The sequence below is a fragment of the Neodiprion pinetum genome, chromosome 5 (assembly GCF_021155775.2).
Source record: "Neodiprion pinetum isolate iyNeoPine1 chromosome 5, iyNeoPine1.2, whole genome shotgun sequence".
Classification (NCBI taxonomy): Eukaryota; Metazoa; Arthropoda; class Insecta; order Hymenoptera; family Diprionidae; genus Neodiprion; species Neodiprion pinetum.
This window is the reverse complement of record NC_060236.1, coordinates 31004187-31027474: the sequence shown is the minus strand read 5'-3', so window position 1 is coordinate 31027474 and position 23288 is coordinate 31004187. Positions and strand designations below refer to the sequence as shown.

General features: G+C 36.8%; 1 protein-coding gene across 3 annotated transcripts in view; it reads right to left on the bottom strand.

Annotated features, from left to right (window-relative positions):
* LOC124219631 (ecdysone receptor) overlaps positions 1 to 23288 on the bottom strand; it is a 79835-nt gene that overhangs the window by 40637 nt on the left and 15910 nt on the right. Inside the window, exon 2 of one of the 3 annotated variants that reach the window (XM_046627481.2) lies at positions 20428 to 22071. The exons of 1 other annotated variant lie outside the window; for it this stretch is intronic. The gene's annotated coding sequence lies outside the window, so the exon portion shown is untranslated. The remainder of the gene's footprint in view (positions 1 to 20427; positions 22072 to 23288) is intronic. One more of the 3 variants, XM_046627483.2, reaches the window with a different exon arrangement.

Below are 23288 nucleotides of genomic sequence, written 5' to 3'. Positions count from 1 at the left end.
GTGAAACAATGACAGGGCATCTATCCATCTCTTCTTGGTATACGCTGGGCGCTTGATCATCGCGTTCACCTTACTTCTCCACTTCGGGCAGATCATCAATCAAGTGATCCTTGTCCGAGGTCGAGCTCTCGTGTTAATGACATGGAAGTGGCAACGAGTAGCTGATTCCAATGAGTTAAAGCACCGATTGACAGACTCTAAATTCTAAAAGGATTCACTTTTAGCTCAAGTCTAAGAGATGCCTCATTACACCGTGTGTGACACCTTCCCGTTTAAATGACGTGTAAAAAACTTTTAATACTCAATCCAACTTCATTGAGCAGTTTTCCAAAATAATCGTGCGGTACGATCTGACAGTTGGACTGGCTTCATATTCTCAATAGATATAACAACGTTTTGGTTCTTTTCGTGTAAACCTTGTAAAGTTGAATTCGATACATCATTTCGAACGAAAGGTACAAAACGTCCTGATGTTTTCTACTATTCAATTTCTGGTTAATCCTTTCTAGGAAAAAGCTATTAATATTCGATCAGACAATTTAATTAATTACATGCAACCTCATATCTGTATAATCGATTTTGGATTATGTAATCCGCGAGGAAACTGGATTAAATACTTCCTTTTTTTTTATACCCATGTTATTCGAATGGGGAAAAGTTCTCATCAAAATCTTATACGTCTGGAGGATATTTGAAAAAAGGTTAAATTTGAAAAAAAAAATAAACATTCCCCTAATCAGAAACAATTTAGCGGATGTACGATGATGACGCGACCACGAACAAACAACCAAACGATTACTTGTCAATGACAATTGTGCACGTATCGATGATATTCTCTTGCCCAGGGTGACCTGGGCTGACCTGACATAACCTAACCTAACTTGTACTAACTTAACTTAACCTGACCTAACCCAGCCTAATCCGAGCCAACCTCCCGAGTCCGTGATATATGTCGTGCGACAATTTCTATGGTTAAAAAGAGGGGGGGGGGGGGGGGGGGGGCGGCGTTCGTTTGGTTGGACGACACAAGAATACATTCGTATATATATAATACCGAATGTTTGATCTCTGATCTTTGATCCAAGCCCTCGTTTTATAACGGCAACCGCGGCGTTTCGTCGTTGTCGATATTTTCACGCCAACGTCCGTTTTAATATCGTCGAAATAAAATGATAACATCACACCCGATGATAACAAATAGGGTAGGTTATTATATTGTAAGATATAGACGTGCGTTTATTTTCGTACGTCGATATCTCGAAAAGTAATCGCAGGATTTTTACGATTTTGGACCCAGTCGATGCGGTTCTTCGTAACTTAAGATCTCTGGGATTTTAGACGATTTCGACGAAACTGTTCCTGAGTTACTTTCGAAATAAGTTTTTTATTTAAACAATAACTCGAAAATGCACGAACCGATTCAGACGAGATTTCGTCAATTGCTTGGATTTCATTTTACTCAAAATAAATGAAATCTCGATCAAAATTGGGCCAGCCATACAGCAATTTGGCAGATTTTTTAGTAAGAATAAAAATCTTCTTATGCAAAACTCTTTTTTCCAGGTGGAACGGTTTTTTTTTTTTTTTTTTTACTTGTTTACGAATATATTTCTGAATCGAGAAACAATAACAATAACAAGTTATAAATAGTCACATTATATTATATAACAAACGTTAAACTGCAGCCAACCAGTTCGCGGTTAAACGTTTTCATTCCTGCAAACAATCGCGAAACGATTAAACACGAGCTTGATCAGGCAGGTGAAAAAGATGAAAAAAAAAAAACTCACCCAACCAAGCTATTCGATTTTCACACTTATAATGACACATCGCTTCTAGTAACGTCGGTGCAGCAGCACTTGCCAATTGCAATTATAATGTACGCAGTTTTTTTTAATTTCGTCATCGTGATTCCGCAATAAATATTACATACATTTAAATCAGTCAATTCAGCAAACAATTAAAACGAATTGACGTTGTATTCTTTATTTTCAACCGCATCGTCCGAAATTGTTATTTTTCGGATAACTCTTGTTCTATTCTGGAATCAAAAACGATGAACGAAAAAATATTATCAATGCAAATTGCACTTAATATTATTTTAAAGTTTTACACTTTGCTGGGATTCGAATTTTATATGTATTTCTTATTTATATTTTAGGCCAAGTATTCCCTTAGAACGTGTACATCATTTATCGCTCCGGTACAATAAAAAAAAAAAAAATGTAGAAGAAAGTTTTAAAAACTATGAGAGTACTAAGAATTTTTAAATTTTATAGTCAAGTAGAAGCAGTCAAGTTTTCAATGTACGAAAACATTTTGCCTCATTATAATTAACTGTATGTCAGATATTTCTAAAATTACGAAATAACGATTTCTCCGAAATTTGCAGAATCACTATACAAAGTAACATTACTAAAACTTAATCTTTATCTCGAATTTAATTCCAAACGATTCAAATTTCACTCGATCAAACTTGAGAGAGCGTATATTGAAGAACACAAAAAAAATATTCGTAATTTCCAAAATCTGAATCCACTTTGCTTTTTAGAAATAGATTACTCACTTCGAAACAATCCTACAGTTAGAAAATAACGATTTTACTTAAAATTGAATCGTATTACATTAACGTTACGAAACAATGAGTTTTCCTCAAATTGAATCGTTACATTAACGTTACGAACTTGACTCTCACTCTTAAAAATTTCTTTATGGAACTTCGTACAATTTATTGGAAGTTCTATTCAGATACGGAACAGTGAATAATTCCCCATACATTTACCGTTCGTTCAATTTACAAAATAACAATAAATTGACTACCCAATTTAGTAAATTCAAATTACTTTTTTCTTCCCGTGTTTTTCTCCAATAAATTTTGGTAAAATAAAAAAAAAATAAAAAAAAATGCAATTCTAAATTTACGAAAAATACACAATAATTAACGTCGCTGTACCGAAATTTCTAAATTCGCAACCTGATTTTATAAATTGACAATTCTTTCGTACAGTAACATGTATAGCAAGTTCACGATCAATTTTAACAGTGCGCTCTTCGTTTTCCTGGATAACGGTAGAAGAGAAAAAAAAAAAAAAAAACACGAAGCAAAGAGCCGATAAATTTTCACCGATAAAAGTGTTTTAACCCAATCGACGAATCGATCATCGAGTTGTAATAACGAGTTGCGAAATACACACAGCGTGTTATATTTCTTTTTCTCACCCGGTTTGTTCCCCGATTTTTACGCTTGCATCAAGTGGCGGACGGCACACGTTCCTCAACACGGCCAGCCGATTATTTGGCACGAGGCCGTCGTCGTCGTCGTCGTTGTCGGAGGAGGCCCTCGACGTCGTATACAGAGAGGGGGGGGGGCTCAACCTACTTTCGAGCGTCCGCCGTCGACGACACGAAACGAAACGACACGACACGGCACAGACAGCAGCAGCAGCAGCAGCAGCAGCAGCAGATTCGACCGAAGGCAAGAATCTCGCGATAGCGCGCGAACAGAGTGCGTTAATCAACACCGGTTGTTAAAAGTTGTTACTTTCTCCCACCGCAGCGGGTTTGAAACTCGATGCTTTGTTACGGACAACCCATTGCAAAAGAATTATCAGGTTAAAGTTTGTAGCGTTATTGTAATGTTTGCATTTTTTTTTAAATTCGTTATATCGCAGCTTTAGGATTACCTGAAATTTAGCAAACCGTTAATGTATACACTTGGGGAAATGAATCTGAGACGGATAATTTTTTACACTAGACAGTTACGTTGGCAATGCGGAGAAACTTACAGCGCGACAGTCGGCCGAGCGGGAAACTAACTCAATCCACGGGGATAATGACTTGTTGGATTGACATTTATTCTAAGGTCAGATCCGACGGTCATGGGTTATGTTACGTTTATTGAGATTGAGTTTGTTTCGCGCTCGGCCGACTGTGGCGCTGTAGGTTTTGTCGGTGTTGCCAACGTAACTGTCTAGTGTAAGAAATTAGACGTCTCAGATTCGTAGTCCCCAAGTGTAAATCATCAACAAACTGAGATTTTGTAAGAATTCAACTTCTTAGGAGGCTGAAGTTAGTAACGAAATTACATGGAAAAAATAAAACTGTTATTGTAGAATTTCAAAACGGCTATCAGAGTTGAATTTTCGACATATGAACATTGTTTTCTTCGTTATTATTTACCAGCTGAATTTCCGTAGATCCTGAAGGTTCGAGTGAACGATTTTTTCCGAACTTGCATTGTTGAAGTAACGTTACCAACTTCAACCTCGCAACATTTTTAGTTATTCTAAAGATTCGAAATATGTAGTAAATTTTTGTTTCAACGTTTCGACACGTTGACGTTACCAACTTCAGCATCGTAAAATATTACCACCTGAATCAAGCTGGCTAATGAAGTAACCGAAAGTTACTAGGACTTTTTAGTTTTACCCCACGTTTGTTGGTAACACAATTTTTTTCGCAGCGCACTCTCTCTTCTTCATATAAAAAAGCAAACAAATTTCCATTGTTTGTTATTATCACAATCAATGCTACCACTCTTATTAGTCAATTTTCTTTCCAACATTTACTTTTCTTTTTCTTTTTTTTTGCTGTGGTAATGGAACGTCGTAAGTTTTCAAACAAGAAAGTAGAAGGGGAAGCTTGTGTCAACACGCCACTCTCCTCGTCGTCTGCAGCCTTGAACCAGGCTCTCATGGATCCTGCGCAAGGATCAAGTACAAGCCACATGCGGGATGTGTGTTAAATAAGACGGCAGACGTCGAGGGCGGTTCGAGATTCCCGTTTTTTCCAAATTTCGCGAAAGATCGAGCATTTTGAACTTCCCGTTACTTAATTTTTCTTCGAAGTAAATAAGCCAAGTTCTTATCGAAATCACTTCGATAATGAAAAGTTGACTTTTCGTTAGATTTTGGACGTTTGAAGGATCTAGAGAACAACCTTCAACAATTTTCGGATGTTCGGAATTTTTTGTCCAAATTTGGTCTTAATTAATGCAAATTTTCTTACCTTAAAACTGACTAAATATTAGAGTTTACCGGTCGTGAGTTTTCGAGCTATTTGAGAAATAAGTTTTGAAAAATTAAAGAATCAGACTTGTTTATGTTTTATGAGGTCAAAACGCGTACAGCGTGAGATTCTTAGGCTGGATCCATCAGGGTCTTGTTTGTTATTTCATCAAATCGCACATTACATTCCTAAGTCACGATTATTTATTTGTACATTTTTTTATGCAATTTGAATGGGATTTCGTTTAAAATTACAGTTCTTACTATGCCTATATTTTCAAAAAGAGATCTTCGAAGTTTGAGAATGTAATCGTTCTACGAGAATTTCATTTATGCCGTAACAAAATTAATAGAAAGTATCGATTTCCGACCATCCGACCTCCTTATGATCGGAAAAAATATATTCACGCTTCTTTTTCCTCATCTTCTTCTTACCTTAAGAAAGATTGTTACAGCCGTATATTTCCCTTGAGGTTTTACTGATTGCGGAAGTAAGTTGTTTATACGGTTATAATCGCGATTCGATACCGAGAGGGAAGGTGGTATATAATTGAGAAAAAAAAAAAAACGGGACAGAAAAACGCGTAAATGATAATAGAAAGCAGGCTCGAAAGAAGTTTTATCGAAAAACTTTCGCTGTTCGTACGAAAGAAAAAAATTTTCACACTTCTCAATAATCGTCCGCAATTCATTAAGGGCAGACCCTAATGAAAAAGTCGATTTTTGTTAAGTTATAGTTTAGTATAAAAAGTTTGATCTTCCGAAGCATACAAAATTTTTTATACTGCAGTAGTTTCACATTTCTTACATCTAAATTTCCGTCGCACTAGGCTGCAAATCAAAATCTGTAAGTCACTTACTACATTTCATTTCTACAGGCAAATTCCGTACGAAATGTTTCATGATCGTTCGAGTTTTTTGGGCCTCTTATGAGAAATAGAAGTATCGCGACTTTTCCCTATCGTTACTAGTAACAAAGTAATCGCTGCAGTGATTAGCACTTTCCGTACTTTCTTATCTTATCGATCATGAAAAGCGTTTTAAAAAGTGAATCGGTAAAGTGTTTAAATGAGAAAAAAAAACAACAACAACACCAAACCGTGGTAAAAATGTTGCAATAAGGATAATGGCGTTCTACGAAGATGTAGAACGAAGACACCTCAGCGATACTTTTATATTCTAGAACATGCAGGTAGGTATTCATGTTACGGTCTAGTACCACACATTTCACGATGTTTAATGATGCACGATTTTCAATTCGGATCACACGATGAATAATTCCAAGAGATTTCTCAACATTTTTTCAGTCTAGGTATCCTTCGACTTGACAATCCATCTATCCATACTTCGTCTATTTCTCTTTCCCCTTCCTTCGACGTTTCCAACATCCGTACCGCACCGTAGCTTTATGACAATACATATCGATGCTTGAACAACCGACCGTTATATTTTTCAAGTTTCGTAAATCTGTGTAACGTATAATGTCCATCGTCGGAAATTAAAGGAGTGAGCCGTGAAAAAAAAAAAAAAAATATATATATATATATATAGTTATAATAATACGAGTAAACAATATTCAAAATCACTAGACAACGCGACAAAGTATAGGATTCCAAACGGTCCGAACAGTCGCTTCTCGATCCTAGATAAGACAACGCGAATGGATTACCATTATATAATCTAGATACGTATACCTATTCAGTGTCACGAAATTTGTCCAGGAGGAGAATCGCGATGATTCGTAATGGCCATGTTGGTGTGTGTGTGTGTGTGTGTTACGTGTGAAGAAAAGTCAATGATCGTTAAGAATAGATATTCCGCATCGCAGAGGGGCTCGCCTGGTGATACAAAATGATGTTTAAAATATTGACGCGAAACGCGGGTTGAAGAATGAAACGAATAAACGTTAACAACCAAACACAATATACAACAGGGTATAAAATACCGATGTAAGATTTATTTATTATTATTCCGGTTGATCTTGTCGCGAGATGAGATAAAAGAAACCTATCGTATAAGAGAAACAGCGGAGTTTCTTCTGTCCTTGTGGCGTAGTTTATTTATCTTTTGGAACGACGTATGAATTTATATTCATCGAGAAGGTGGCGTACCTACGTCGTTGTTGACGAGGTGGTGGAGGACAAGTAACACCGATGATCCATATTCAATCGGCATTCGCGGCACCGTCTCCAAAAAGCCTCGACCATAAGCCGCCGTCGTGATAGGTTAAAACGGACCACGTGTGTCACTTATGGTTATCAATACCAAAATAAATACCACCTACAACGATCGGTTTCGCTACTTGATCCACGAATGGTTTTCCTTGCGTCAATTTGGCAGCTGTTTTACCTTCAAAGACTCTTAACTCACGACGTTGGGTTCACTCTCTCAAGGAAGTCATTGTATAAACCTAAGAGTCGTAAATGGAATTTTAAAATCAAGGTACTTAAGGGGGGGGGAGGTTTCATTGTTATTCCATAAAATGTTATTATAACATCTCAAGAGTCTAAAACGACGAGACGCGATTAGTTGGTCAGCATCGCTGTAGATCAATATTTTCTATAGAAGCTCGAAAAGCTTGAATACAGAAGCGAATCCGGGAAAATTAACTTTTCCAAGTATTCAAAGGGGTGTTTTATGCCGCCGGAATCGCTGATTAGCCGTCAAGTAACTGAAGTTGTATAGTTTTTACTCATCAAAACTTTAAACACATTTTTTTCAAAATTACATTTTCAATATAATTGATAATAGTGCCAATTCGAGTATCCAACAAACAGAGCTACGGCTCAACCGGTATTCCAAAATACGTTTATGCTCTAATTAGTGGTCACGGAACTGAGCGCATAGATAAAGATTGTTCTTACAATTAAGATATTGCCGTTTCGTGAAGTTTTATTCATTCTCTGTTTCCACACTGCCGTAAAATTACCCGCGACTAATTGAAAAATTCCCTGATCGTTTGTCGAATTCTCTTTAACTTTCCCCGACTTCTTTGATTGTTTGTTCGATTCACCGATTTTTCCCCGAATGTTTTCCGAATTCTCTAACTTTCCCTAACTTCCTTGGCCGTTTTTAGAATTTTCTGATTTTTCCTTGCCAATTTTCGGAATTCTCTGATTTTTCTCGACGCTTCCTCAGCCGTTTATTGAATTCTCTAACTTTCCCTGACTTTTCCTTGCCCGTTTTTAGAATTCTTTCATTTTTCTCGAATTCTTCTCGGCCATTTTTGGAATCCCCTAATTTTCCCTGACTTTTCCCTGACTGTTTTTTGAATTCTCTAACTTTTCCTGACTTCTTCGATCGTTTGTTGAATTCCCCGACGTTTCCTTGCCCGTTTTTGAAATTCTCCGATTCTTCTCGACCTTCCCCTGGCCGTATTTGGAATTCTCTAATTTTTCTCGACTTTCCCTTGGCCGTTTTTGGAATTCTCCGACATTCCCCGACTTTTCCGATCGTTTTTCCAAAGTTTCTAACTCATCCCCAATTTCCCTTACCGTTTTAAAAATTCTCTCACAATTTTCCCCGAACGTTTTTTGAAATCTCCAACACTCCCTGACTTTTCCTTCACCATTTTTGGAATCCTCTAATTTTCCGTGACTTTTCCCCAACCTTTTTTCGAATTCTCAATCTTTTCCCCAACTTCCCAGGATTCCCTGACCATATCGACCACCAAGTACAAGAGATAACAAAGAACGCGACGGGTATTCGTCGGGGGAGGATGACCTTAGAGAAGTGGATTGCAGCGGAGGCGCCCGGGTTTCGACGTCGCGACGCCGACATGGATATAACATACAACCGGAGGAGATAGCGAAGAATTGCAAAGTGTAGGAACGGCGAGTCTCCTAGTCGTCGTCGTCGTCGTCGATGTCTGGAAACCGTCGCGGCGCGGGTTGCAAGAGCTATTGATCCTGCAGTAGCAGGCAGCTCTAGAACCAAGCAGCTGTCCTACATAGCAGCAGCAGCAGCAGCAGCAACAGCGACGAGGCGAAGTAACGTGCCTAAACAGAGAGCGAGAGAGTTTTCTCTCTATTTTCAACCCTTCTCTCTCTCCCTCTCTCTCCCTCTGTTCGAAATACCGCTGCACCGCCATCGATTGCGTTTTGCACATTTTCCCCGCTCAATTTCAATGCGAAATTATAAATTTTTTTAAAAAGAATTGCATTTTTTTTTCTCTCTCTTCCTTTGATCGATCCCGTGTTTCGATGCTGTACAAAAAGAAGACGAGATGCTGTATCATCATCATTTTTCGTATTGGTTCGAAATTATGGAAGAAGGGACAAAAAAAAAAAAATTCTCTTCCAAAGCTGTATATATATTAGACTGGGCCAAAAAAATTGACTATTTTTTTTTTTTTTTGAAAAATATATTGAGAATATCATTCGGTATGGCAAAAAAAAAATTTCATGAAATTTTAAGCCCTTAATATTAACTTTAAGAGGTCTATCATCGCTATTTTTGATTTTTAGTAATAATTTGATGTTTTACGTCAGAACTGTCGAAATATTGAAGTGAAAAAATTTATGTTCACTTATCCCTTTATAAAATTAAATTTCCTACAAACAAGGTCTGATTATAGATTTTTGTCAGACAAGCCGTTTCCGAGTAATTAAGCTTAATAAATTGATATAATTTCTCGATTTGACTTTTTTAATTTGGAATTTCGTGACTAACGAATCAATGAATGTATAAAAAAGATCATGACAGATTCTTAAAGGAAATTTAATGTTCTACAAAAAAGATCTCTTCATATTTTTGCCTCAATTTAATTTTTCGAAAGTTATTCTCAATTAAAATTGAAAAAAAACTTGAAATTTCAATTTTTTCCATGACCAAATTAAAACCCCCCTGACAATTCCAGGTTTTCCATGACCCCTTTTTCAAATACCCAGACAATAATTTCCAGGTGTGTAGCCATCACCCTGTTGATAAGAAATAGCTTATTTCATTTATAAGTTAACAGACTGAGAAGCGCCGGAGACAGTTTTCTTCTTTGATCTTCTCAGTCGCAAGAAACAAAGAAAATCCGATACGTCCGAAAGTTATAATTCGCATATAATAATCTTGTGATTTAATACTATATACCACCAACATTAATACACATTAATTAAAATCTGACGCAGACGAATTACGGAGAATTTATTTACGAATCAAATAAGATACTGTTAATCAGAAGGAGAGATAAAAAATGTTTAACCGTGTCACGAGGACTTTTTCTCAGTTACGTGTAACTAAATTATCTTCTTCGGTTATACGCTTCGCGAGTCTTCATTTTATCACAGTTTCCATTCAACGCATTTTTTCTACCCGACTGTACGTCCCATAGAATTCCTGGCAGTGTTTGACGGTTAATATAAAAAGGTATATTTTTCACATGCAGGGTTAAGATTAGCTTCCCTGATTATTCTTCTTCTCTGTCCCCTCGCCTTCTTGTTTATCCAATGCATATAACCCGCGACTTTAGGCTGAATGAAACGAATTATCATTACGTGCACATGTATGGTATAGTTATTTTTGGAGAGAAAAAATTAAATTTAGGCCTGCTACCAGCCGACGATTCGGGAGATATTCTTATTTTCCGTAAAAATTACACCCATGCTGGGAAAAACGGAACGTTTACATATTTCTATTCGATCATTACGGTTCTAACAAAGAACCATAAATTAGCGTCATTGTTGTCCGAATCGCTGTACAGAATTTATTCATACAAGTATTATATATAAAAATTTCACTGACTCCGGATCGCCGCGCTTATTCGTAACTTTTCTTTCTTTTCTCTCCTCTCTTTTATTTCATTATTTTGAGCTTTGAGATGAGATTTTCAAGATTACCGGTTTACAGAATTCTTTTTTATTTTTTTTTTTTTATCACGTAACCAAGAAAATCTGAAGGAACGAATAGAGAGTATTATGACATATATATACACACACACACACACACGTAATATGTATACAATACTTCGTTTCAGAATAAACTCGAATAATTTTCTCGAGTAAGAGAAAAAAAAAAAAATTAATTTCATGCCTGAAAGAAATTCTTCTTCGATCTACTTAGCAATGCGATCTTGACCACAATTAACCAAATCGATCATTCAAATATTTACAAATATAAAGATATATTCCATTCAAATGACAAAGGAACAATCTACCTATTCCGATCAAGATGTCCTATGGCTTACATGATTATGCAAGAAATAAATTACCCGGGAAAAAAAAAAACGAAGTAACACTTTGCGAGTTCAATGTACAATAATAGTTGACCTGGCGCAAAAAAGAACAAGTGTCGAGCATGTAATTAATTGTAGATATAGACGTGAATAAACATGGTTATATAAATAACAAACATCCAATCATTCGGATCGAATGATTTTTGTATGAAGTAAATCTTTTTTTTTTTTTTTTTTTACCAACCGATCGTGAGCATTGATTTGCAGCACGTGTTACCGTGCTAACCTAGCACCGGAAAATAAAGTAAGAAAAAGAAAATTAATAAACAAACGTGTTCAAACGTTAAAAAAAAAAAAACATTCGGCGCAGGGAGAATCGTTTTTAACAAAAAAAATTCTCCAGCCTAATGTCTACTTGCACCAATTAATCACGACAATAAATCGCACGTACGATTCAACAACAGAGTTCGATCTGGAGACAGAGTGGGGTTAAAAAAAAAAAAAAAAAAAAAAAAAAAAACCCATTAATATCACACGTTCGAACGCACGCGCGTAAGCAATGATAGATTTTTTTTTTTCTTTTCTCATGCGTACATATTTCACAGCAAGCACATGTACGGACGATTAGGTGAAGAGGGGGGGGGGGGGGGGGGGGGGGGGTTAATCACGTAATGAGAGCATTTTTGGATAATTTCAATTTGAGAACCACGAGCCTCGAGGTGGTTGGAGGTTGAAGGTTGGAGGTTGGAGGTGGGGGGGAGGTCTAGTCCTGCACGTGCGTCGGTCCACGCACGCGTGCGATTCCGACGAACGACGTGACTCGGCTCCTTGCTTGCCTCGCCTTGCCTAGCGATCAATAAGTGCAGCTTTTACCTTCTCGCATTTACCAAAACGTCAAAAAATATATTTAAATGTATTACATACGTGTGTATATACATGTATATGTATATATAAGACGCAACAATATGTGCGACGATGAGAAAAAAAAAATAAAAAAATAATACAGAATGTTTTTTTCTCTTTTTATTTTGTTTATTTATTTCTCATTTAACCGTACAGCTTGTCCAAGCTTCCTTCGGTCACGACACTGTGACAGAATTTGTGATTTAACGTATATTGCACGCACATTTTACGAATCGAATTACAGATATCGAAAAGTAGAGGTAAAGAATATATTTAAAAACTTGTTGTATCGGTCGGTAGATTGCGGCGGGATAAAAAAAAAAAATGTCACGCGGATCGATATTCTTATAAATATAACGACACGCGGCATGATTTCTGATGGAAATATAACGGGAGATATACCCTGTAATAATAATAACGTGCATAAATGAGTGATGGAGGCAAGTTTACGCAAGTTTCGCGAATACCGCGAGAAACGAAACGGTGAAACTCGCCAGGCTAATTGTGAGTGATCGACTACGCATGCGCGAAATAACCGAACTCCGTTGGTCAGGGAGGATATTATCGTCTGCAAGGCAGGTTGGCCAACTAAACTGAAAACGGTATGCGTATAAAATGTCAGACTCTTCCGCGTCGAGCGGCAAAAATTAAAATTGCGTTATTTAGAGAACAGTGTTACCGATAACCGGTAATCATTCTGTCGGTAATAAAAGTTTTTCCAAAATCTTTCCGAATCGCTGCATTCACAGTTTGAGATACGATTTAACCTAAAGATATTCGCATCGGTAACGTAGTGACCTCCGTAAGACGCGTTTGACGGGTGACAACAACTTGAGGTGGCAAGCCTGAGTGAAAATTCGAACAACCTGCGCGCATGCGCAGTCGTAGATACGATCTGTTACAAGATCCGTTAAGTTTCGCCGTTTCCTCTCGGTAATACGTATAAACAGCGCAAATCGCGTGCTGATGTCGGGCGGTTAAACCAGGCAGCAGGAACCGAATATAGAGAAACTCTCTCTCTCTCTCTCTCTCTCTCTCTCTCTCTCTCTCTCTCTCTCTCTCTCTCTCTCTCTCTCTCTCTCTCTCTCTCTCTTTCTCTCTCTCTCTCTCTTTCACGTGGCGTAGGGATATTAAACACACGACGACCGGCAATAGCGGTGTTTTAAAGTTAGCATCGTCGTCATAGCCACTCATGCGATCGTCGTCGTCCGAGTGTGACTTGGAATCGAGGTGAACGACGCGTGTGAGCTACCGCTCAAGGACTTTAGACCGTGGGATTGACGTTAGCCGCACGTCCACGAGCCAAATTACGACTCTATCGGTGGTCGAAGCGAAGTAGAAACGAAAGAAAAAAAAAAAAAACAAACTTTTTTGAGGAAGTTACAAGAATCATGTGTTACACAATTTAGAGTGGCTCACCGAAAATAAAAAAAAAAATGTTTCAGATCTATCGGATAAGATTTAGACGTCCCACTTCCGAGTTTTCGTTTTTACATTCGAATAACGCGTAAAAAATAAAAAAAAAATAAAACCGAAAAAAACTTCTATTTTTTCTGAATTTAATACGATTATTTTCAATTTTTTCACTTTTAAGTCAAAACAAGTGTCAAAATGTGCAAAATTTAAAAATATATCCGAAGACCTTTATCGCGCTAAATATTGTTGGTAAAAAAAAAAGGGTCCCTTCTCGATATTTTTCATTATCGTCAATATTTTCAAGCGAAATCCGCCGTGAGTTAAGTTAATCATTTTTTTTTCCCCCCGTGTGTTATTACAATGTAAAAACGTAAACTCGAAAGCGGGATCCCTAAATCTTTATCCGATCGAGCTGATACTTGCACGAGGTTTTTATTTTTCAACATAAACAACAGTTTTATAAGGAATCCGCGCCGAAAAAAAAATATACGTATATATATTTCGTTTTTCGGTTTTTTTTTTTTTTTTTTTTATACGAACCACTTAATCACGTAGTGACATTTCCCGCACAGCGTTACAAAATTAATCGCGTATTGCGAACATTTTTTTTTCGCACAAGTTACTGCAACAAGTAGTTACGCACGCAGTGGTTATTCGTTGTTACTGTTATTGTGATTGAGAGGAAAAACACACACACACACACACACACACATTTCTCTGTACACACCGACAAGCAGAATGTAAATTAATAATAAAACTGTTGCAAATAAGAAGAGAGAAAAAAAAGGGGGGGAGGGGGGGGGGGACGGGGACGATACGGTGAAAAGAAAAAGACTTCTTTCACATATTATGCGTCGTCTCGTCGTGACGAAATGGAAGTTGAAGGTATAGAACAAAAAGGTGGAAGGTGGGTGGCAGTCGAGGGTTGTCGAGACGTATCAACGTTTCCCTCGTCATGCATCCCCCCCACCCTCAATGCCGGCAACTATTTCCTCGCTCCTCGGCTAGAGCTGCGGTTGGGGTATTGATTTTCCAGCATAAATAGACTGCAATCTGTATTATTCAAGATGCGCCTGCCTGCGGGATAGAACGGCAAGCGTAATATGCACACCGACTTTAGTTTCTTCGTCCCTCGTTCATTCGTTCGTTTCTTACATACCAACACTCGAATGTATATCTCCATACGTAGGTAGGTATAACCTGAACCGATACTCAGTGTACGTATAAATTCGCGGCAAAGTCCTTTTAAGCTTTTTCGAATAGAGGGAAAAAAAAAAAAAATGCAGTTCCGTTTCGTGGAAATAAAAAAAAAAAAAAAACAAAAATCCCACCAATTCAAACCTCAAACGAAAACCTCAACTTTCGATGAAAGAAAACAGCGCAATCTGCGCAACCGCATAAGATCATTGAAAATAGCGTACGTTTTGGCATGCAGCAGCAGCGTCTCTCCATCATCGATCCCATCATTCGTAGCAGAGACTCAATTGACCGAGTAATGACCAACGAAGCAACAGCTGCTTCTGCTGCTGCTGCCACCGGACTGCATTGAAGATGACGCCATCATCTCTGCTCCTAGCCGGAGTATTCTAGTACAATTACTAATGCCGAGTTGCAGCAGCCACCAATGGACACGCTTTTTAATGCGGATACATGCCTCCGTGTGTGTGTGTGTGTGTGTGCGTGTGTGCGCGCTGTACGCGCATTATTATTATTATTATTATTATTATTTGTTCTTTTTTTCCTCAACCCAGTATAGGTTGTGCACAACCGTTCTCTTCAACCTACACCCATATAAATGCATTTTCATACATTACCACTACACGTGTAACAGGTTTAATAATGTGTGTATTATATATACCCACTGGATGCAGCTGAGTAAATTTATGCATGCATTTCCATAAATTTATTCTATGCGTGTGTGTTCTTTCTCGTTTTTCTTATTCTTCGCGTGTCAATTTTTCTCCATTTCTTTTCCGTAAATTGTATAATTTTACATATATATATATATACATACACACATACTTCATCACGTGTATCTTTTGTAAGTTAACCTCTTTAGAGGTCCGATTTTTTTTTTTTTTTTTTTTTTTTTTTTGCGTGAAATTAGATATTTTTCGGAGCAATGATTTATGTATACAAATACAGTCAGCAGACGTCCGGCGAAGTTTCCGCGTAAATCCGCTGACTCCTGAAAAAGCCATAACGGACCTGCGAAGATTAAATACATTGCAACAATAATATGTATACATATGTACCTTCGACATTCGCCTTAGAGAACAACAAAAAGAGAACCGGTATGGGGGGAAAAGGCAACAGAAAAACACTGTTTGAAAAATAGAGATCAATTATAATATTATTCCACTTTTATAACACCTCTCCATCGACCGATCGACACCTGTATCGTAAATATGTATACAATGATCATAACACATATGCATTTATATGCACCTGCGCATACCGTTGTTATTTTACCTGGTACGATATCAATTTATTGTTGTGTTCGTTCCTCTGTTCTACGTTTTCCGTTTATTTTCTCTATCTTGCTATCCCCCCCCCCCCCCCCCCCCCCCCCTGGCCCTTCAGCCATCTCGTTGGGTATACGTACGTAAGCGTGTGAACTATTCGCGTGCAACTCGATGAATAAATTGTACTATAAAGAAAGAATATATGTACCTGTAGCGCGCGTTACATGCGATAGGATACGATACCCAAGACAACACATCTATCCCAGAGCCTTGGCGTCAACTAATTCGTAAAGGAGAGCAGGAGAAAAAAAAACAGAAAAAAAAACTACTACCGCGCCAAGTATATATATATATATATGAATATATATGCGTGTGTGCGAGTGTGTATACATAAAATATATCGGTTTCTCGATAGCCATTATAATAATACAGCGACGAAACTCGATGTATGTATATAGAATTCACACGTTCGCATAGTTAATACACATATATATATATTTATATATGCATGTATGTACGTACATGCATGAGAGGCACAGGTATATTTAAAGGTATTACAGGTATACCTGCAATAGCGAGAGATATCAGTTAAGAGATCCGTCCGGCGCGGCGATCGAGGCCGAGTCGAACCGTCCGTCGTAGTTAAGTTAAAAAAAAGTGAAGTAAAACATGTCTGTATATATATATATGTGTGTATATATATAAAAATAATATACATATATACACAGACATATATATATATATATATATATAGCTTATTGCATTATACGTATACAACCGTTCGCTGCGCTGGCAGCTAGGCTAGTTAAAATCGTAGCTTAATAATAATACATGGTATACGTATAGGTAGGCAAGAGTTGGATATCCTGGTCGTAGACTGTTTCAGGAATGGAATGAAGTGGGGGGGGGGGGGGGGGGGGGGGAGGAGGAGGACACACGTGGACGTGCGGACACGTGGCGGTGGCGTCGCGTTAAGAGTCGATCGGCTCAAACGCAATAGCAACAGCGAAACTTAAACGAGTTGTCGTAGGTATACGTACGTATGCACGTGTATAGAGTGTATGCACGTGTTAACGCGCGTCGACTTAACCCCAACAGCTACAAACAACAGCAAGTTGTAGGGTAATATTGTGGTGTAAAAGCGTTGGAATTGGAGGAGAATTTAGTTTGAATTTTGTACACGGGGAAAAAATGAAGTGATATGCTTTATTGGGATTAAAGAAATATGACGTTGCAACAAGGTTGACGAATGATCGGTTCGAATGAAATATATATATATATATATATATATATATATATATATATATATATATATATGTTTGATAATAAAGGGGCGGGGTTGAAGTTCCGGGTTTTTGAGAAGTTTCGAAAGCGCCCTAATTTTGAATTATTTTGTGGCAAGACTTGATTTGAAGAAATGAAACTTCGTAGATACAACAAAGTTTCGAACGGTCGGAAAGGCGACGGGTCAAAGTTTCGTGATGCAGGATTTTGACAAAATTGAAGTTTCGTAAGAGTAAAATTTCGTACGATTAAAATATACTCACATACGGTACTTTGATCAACGAGTGGGTGTAAAATATCAGATGAACCGAAAAACAGAATGATTCGGATTACAAACGTAAAGATATAGAAAATCGAAAACAGAGAAATATCAAAGTGGTGAAATTTCATCAAGCCTGAAATTCACGGAACTGAAAATCTTCGATCATTCGGAATTTCGATGTTTCAGATTTTTTAATCTTCTCATTCTCGCACTTTCGGGACTTTAAGACTCGTCGGAGTCATGCTCTTGGAAATTTGCTGTTTCGAAATTTTGTTGTTCCGTGAAAGTTTGATTTCTTTACATTAAACTTCGGCACGAAAAATTCGAAATTTCAACCTCGTCCCAACGTAAAGTGACGGGAAACTTTTTGCTAACAAAAGGCAGCGTCCCCGATATTTCAGAACCTAATTGAATAAACAACTCTATTGTTCTTTATAATATCTTCGTCTCTGCAATCCAGGGTTGCCAACTTGACTCGAAACGATGCACGAAAGAGAGTCAAACTCTTCTGAATTAAAAAACACGTTTTTACGACATCTCGTAGCAGCATTAAGTCATTGATTAGACGGTGAAAAGTTTCTCTATAACTGTCCCGAATCATAGCAAAATCGCAAAAATTAGATATCCCGTTAACTTGAAGGGAAAAAAAAATCGCAACACTAGGACATAACCTCCGTTAAGCTGGGCGTTTGACAGCTGAACAAACCGAAGTTGGCCAGTCTGGATGAGAAAAAAACAAAACATACCGACAGAGCTCGCGCATGCGCGGTAGAACGCAACTCGTGAGTTTCACCACCTTTTCCATTCGTTGAAAGAGGAGTAGAACGCCGGCGAGTTTCAGGTCATGAAAACAAATGTCGCAATTCCAGCTCGCTCTCTGCACAAGGTAAACCCCGGAGCAAAACAACGCGGTGATCTTGAGTCGAGAGAAACGCCGAACCAACGAGAGAGGCGCGTAGTTTATAATGCATGTATGTAGAGGTATGTATATAAAATGCGGATGAAGATCGTCGTCGTCGTCAGTCACTCGCAATCAGACTGGACGTGCCAAAGTCTGACGTATGCGCGCATCTATGTTGTAAAAATACAGCTATTTCAGCAGGAATATAATATTATGCAAAATGCGAAACGAACCGAGGAGTGAAATCTGTATTATAATATAATTCGCGGGATAACCGACAAAAGTTAATATTGTACGATATGTAGAGACAGCGATTTTCCAATTGTTTAAAAATTGCTGAAATCTGAACAATCGTTACATGCTAATAAAGGTTTATACCGGTCTTTATAGAATTTATTTTATGTATAACAATATGTTTAACACGATGTTCACAAAGTACCGGAATCAAAGCTGACGACGAGATTGCGGAAAAAAAGTTTGCTAAGTACGCGACGAAATTCGTGTTAAAGTGGTTTTAGGATACAAATTTTGTACCGCAAATTTTTCGTATTCAAATAGTATGCGTTTAAAACTCGTTTTCAATATAATGCATATCTAGGTTAGGGTACTTTTTTTTTCACCTATCAAAGAGCGTCTAAAATAGAATATCTTAGGTAAATATGAGTTCTCAATATTGATATTTAGATATGACGATTTTATTTTTTCAATTTTCCATTTAAATAAAACGTACAAAAAATTTTAAGTTTTTTTGAATCTTTTTTATTCTCGTAAACAGATCGACTTATAAACCATCTAAATACAGGATCTTGTAGGAAATTTCACGCACTATAAAAAAAAAAAAATACCGACACAGAATTTTCCTAACTCTGACCGATTGATAAATATCCAATACGTCTCAATCATTATAGGCAAAAATCTCGTAATCGGTTAAAGTTGGGAAAATTTTACCTCGGTACGTTTTTATACAGCGTGAAATTTCCTATAATAATTTGTATTCCGATAGTTTATAACTCAACCCGTTCGCATAAAAAAAAAAAAATAGATTAAAAAATTTTCCGATTTTTTTTACTTACCTATTATTTAAATGAAACATGGAAAAATATAATAGGCACCTCCAAATATCAATATCATCAGTTCATAACTGCCCGAGATATTCTATTTGAGATTCTCTATAAAAAAAAAAAAATCTTTTTTCTAGGCACACCTTAATGTAGATACAGTAAAATGCTAAATGTATAATTATGTATAATATTCGATATAATGAAAAAAAAAAAAAAAAAGGCGCATCTTTGCATTATAGCTAGACTTGATACAACGCATGGAGTCTCAGCATAATAGATATATACACGTTATACATATTTACACGTACATACGTAACTTTCGCACGCTTATATATATATATATATATATATATATATATATATATATATATATATACGTGTGTGCACAAAGGTTGAAACAGCACGAAGCCCACGCAAGAAATACGCTCGCGTCAATAACCGCGCCAGCAGCATACATAAAAAACTTTCTTATTCTCACTCCCAAATTGCCAGAACCTATATCGTAACCTGTACAACCAACATTTCGTGCCCGCTCTACTTTTCCGTATTTTTGTTACGCAACAACCAGATACTACCGTACACGAATTTCGCGTAACAATTTTATTTCACGGAATTGTTGTAAAAATCCTGTCTGCATTTTAAACACATGCGCATATCCTTTTTTGTCACCGCGTATAAAAGGTTGTTGTTATATCCGTGGCGAATTTTTGTATTTTTTTTTTTTTTATTTATTTCTTTTTCCTTCATCACACATGGACACATCGACGAGTTATCGTAGAAAAAAATTTGAAACAGTAAACAAAGAGCCTCGCGATCTGCGTATCTGATAATAATGGCGTATGGATTTCGATGAAATAAATGATGATAATTTTGAAGAAAAAAAAAAAATAAAATAATAATTTACACACGTGTGGAGAACGTTAACATCAGAAGTAATTCTATCGTAAGGAATCTTTGATTACTCACCTTTAAGGTAGACCGACGTGGGGGGGAGGAAGGGATGTTCGGTTAACCGAGATTTTTTTCAACGTCATCGATAGTTTCTGTTGTACTGTTAATTATAATAATAATGATAATAATAATATTAATATCGTTATTCTTGTAGATATATTAAAACTTTAGTTATATGCGTACCGTTTAATACCGTTTACATTTGTTATTATGAATATTATTGTGGTTTTCTTTCACTGTTTCTTTTTTGTTTGTTTGTTCTTTTTTTTTTTTTTAATTTATCAAAATAGCACGTGTAAAGAATATTGCAACCGGTGTACACTATTTATCATTACTATTAAACCGTTTTCAATAGACAATAATATCGCGTGTTTCTCTTCTTCTTTATTTTCTTTTCTTTTCTTTTTTTTTTTTATAATAAATAGATAATCTGGAGGTACTCAACTGTCCTGAATTACGTCGCGGTTAACAACTTTGTTTATTTCATTCCTCTTCAATCTACGACTATTATTATTGTTATTATGTGCTTGCTTGATTATTATTTGTTTAGTATATAGGTTTGTTTGTTTGTTTTCTTTTCCTTTCTTTCTTAAATATATATGATATCTATATATATATATATGTAATATATATATAATATATAGCTTTTCACTTTATCTCTGTCTTTCCTCCGTTGAATTTAAACTCTTTTTCATATTTCACACTTCTTCCGTATCCTTGACCTCTTAATACGACGACTCTCTCTCTCTCTCTGTCTCTCCTATCGCACTCACTCGTACACGTAAGTCACTCGATGATGATTTTGTTTTCAATTAATTTGTTCGTTTCTTCTTTTCTCTCTGTTTAAAAGTGTTGTTAAGACGTTACTAAATTACTATTATCTTTTATTTTGTTGCTTCTTCATTTGTTTTTTTTTTTTTTTTTTAATTTTTATGGTTCTGTTTTGTTTTGTTTTCACGTTAGTTACAGGGCCTAGGCACTATTGCGCTGAAGGTTCGAACGACGAGAGGTACTTTGTAGGTATGATGAGGTATTTGTTTTATTTTGTTTTGCTTTGTTTGTTTCTTTGTTTGTTTGTTTGTTTGTCATTTATATTAACGATTTGTTTTTTTAAAATTTCATTCTTATCGCGCGCGTAAGATTCACCGGTTTACGAATATTGCCGATTTAACACTAACGGGATGAGAGCGGAAAATAGAGTCTTGACGGTCCGTCGGAGAGAAACGAACGACGATGAACGGGGAGAGAGAAACAATTTAACAAAATGTGGGAAGAATAATTTCAATCGCTTCGGGATGACGATGACGATGACGATGATGATGATGATTATAGTCGTCGGAGGGATATAAAAATAACAATAATAAGAAGTAAACAATGAAAATAAACGACGAAACTCGCACACTTTTTTTAATACGCGAGTGAAACTGCGCTCTCGTTACGAACAGCGTGCGGACTCGTCGCGACGATACCGATCAACGACGACTGACGAGGATTGAAAACACACACACACAGACACACACACGCGACGCGGGGGGGACAGACGAGAAACAGACGGAAGGTCAGAAGCTGTTATCACCTCCGCGCGTCTCGCCACTGAGCCACATCGCCGCGAAAGGATGCACTTTCACCCTCCGCCAAAAGCTCAGCTTCCACAACCATCTGGAACAGAGGAGAGAGAGAGGACTGCGATAATTTTACAAAGTTTTTTTTTTTTTTTTTTGTTTTTTTTTTCCCCCGCCATTCCAGGGACACAAAGGAAAACGAAATAATTTGAGAAATGGGATTTTCAAGAGCGCCAATTTTCAACCGCGCTTGTCATTTGATAAAAAAAATTTACGGCGTTAACGTAACACGGAACAAATTGCACAACGTTTTTACTGTCTCGTGGACTCGCCACGCCTGAGAGATATGAGTTTCAGAAAATTTTATTCCAACGCAAACCAAGTGTGCAAACGATTAACGAGAATTTGAGAAAACTTTTTGTTATTTGGTACCTTCGAAATGTAATCCACCCAGTGTTTTATTTTTTCTTTTTTTTTTTTTGTTATTTCTTCATTTCTTTAATACGATTCTAATGTTTGTTGCCTTGTTCTGTTTGTTAAGAATATTTACAGGTTACCTGTCGAGGAAAAAAAAAAAAACAAATAAAAAAGCGAAAACTCACAACGAGCCGAAAAACACTATAGAAACGGCAAGCAAGCACGAAAAAGTTTGCCACCACTTTTGAACGTTCAAATGGTCTCGTTTTTTTTTTTCAACACGCTTTAAAAGATCGCATTCAAGTTTAATTGTAAACTGTTTTTAGATTTTTAATAATACTTCAAAAATTACTACAGTTATCCCTGTCAGTTTTAGACTTCCGACGCATAATGCACGTTCACAGGGAAAATGTAAAAACAGAAATGAAAATATAAAAAAATTGCAATTAAAATTATACATTACATATATCAATGCTGATGACAAAGTGGGTAATCATTTTTTGTTTTTGTTTTTTTGTCATCGAACCCACAGTTAAATTAGTACAATCTTTCATCAAATTGTCAACACCTATTCTTATGTTAGTCGAATATTCTCAGATTCATTTCTACATCGCATAATACAGTAAGATACGTTGTTTCACTTACGTCGAATGCCACTGGCGCCAGGAAAATTGCTAGAGTTTTTTCCAACGATTTTTTTTCCCCACAAATTCCCAAACATTCGATTGGAACCGATTCGTCGTTAAATTCGTGAAATTCAAACTTCAATTTGCAGAATGATAATCGAATGAAAACATGCAACGTCAACACAGAGATGGAAAAAATAAGAAGAATGGGAGAAAAAAAAAAAAAGAAACTAACAAACTTGAGACCACACTGACTTGACTATATATATAT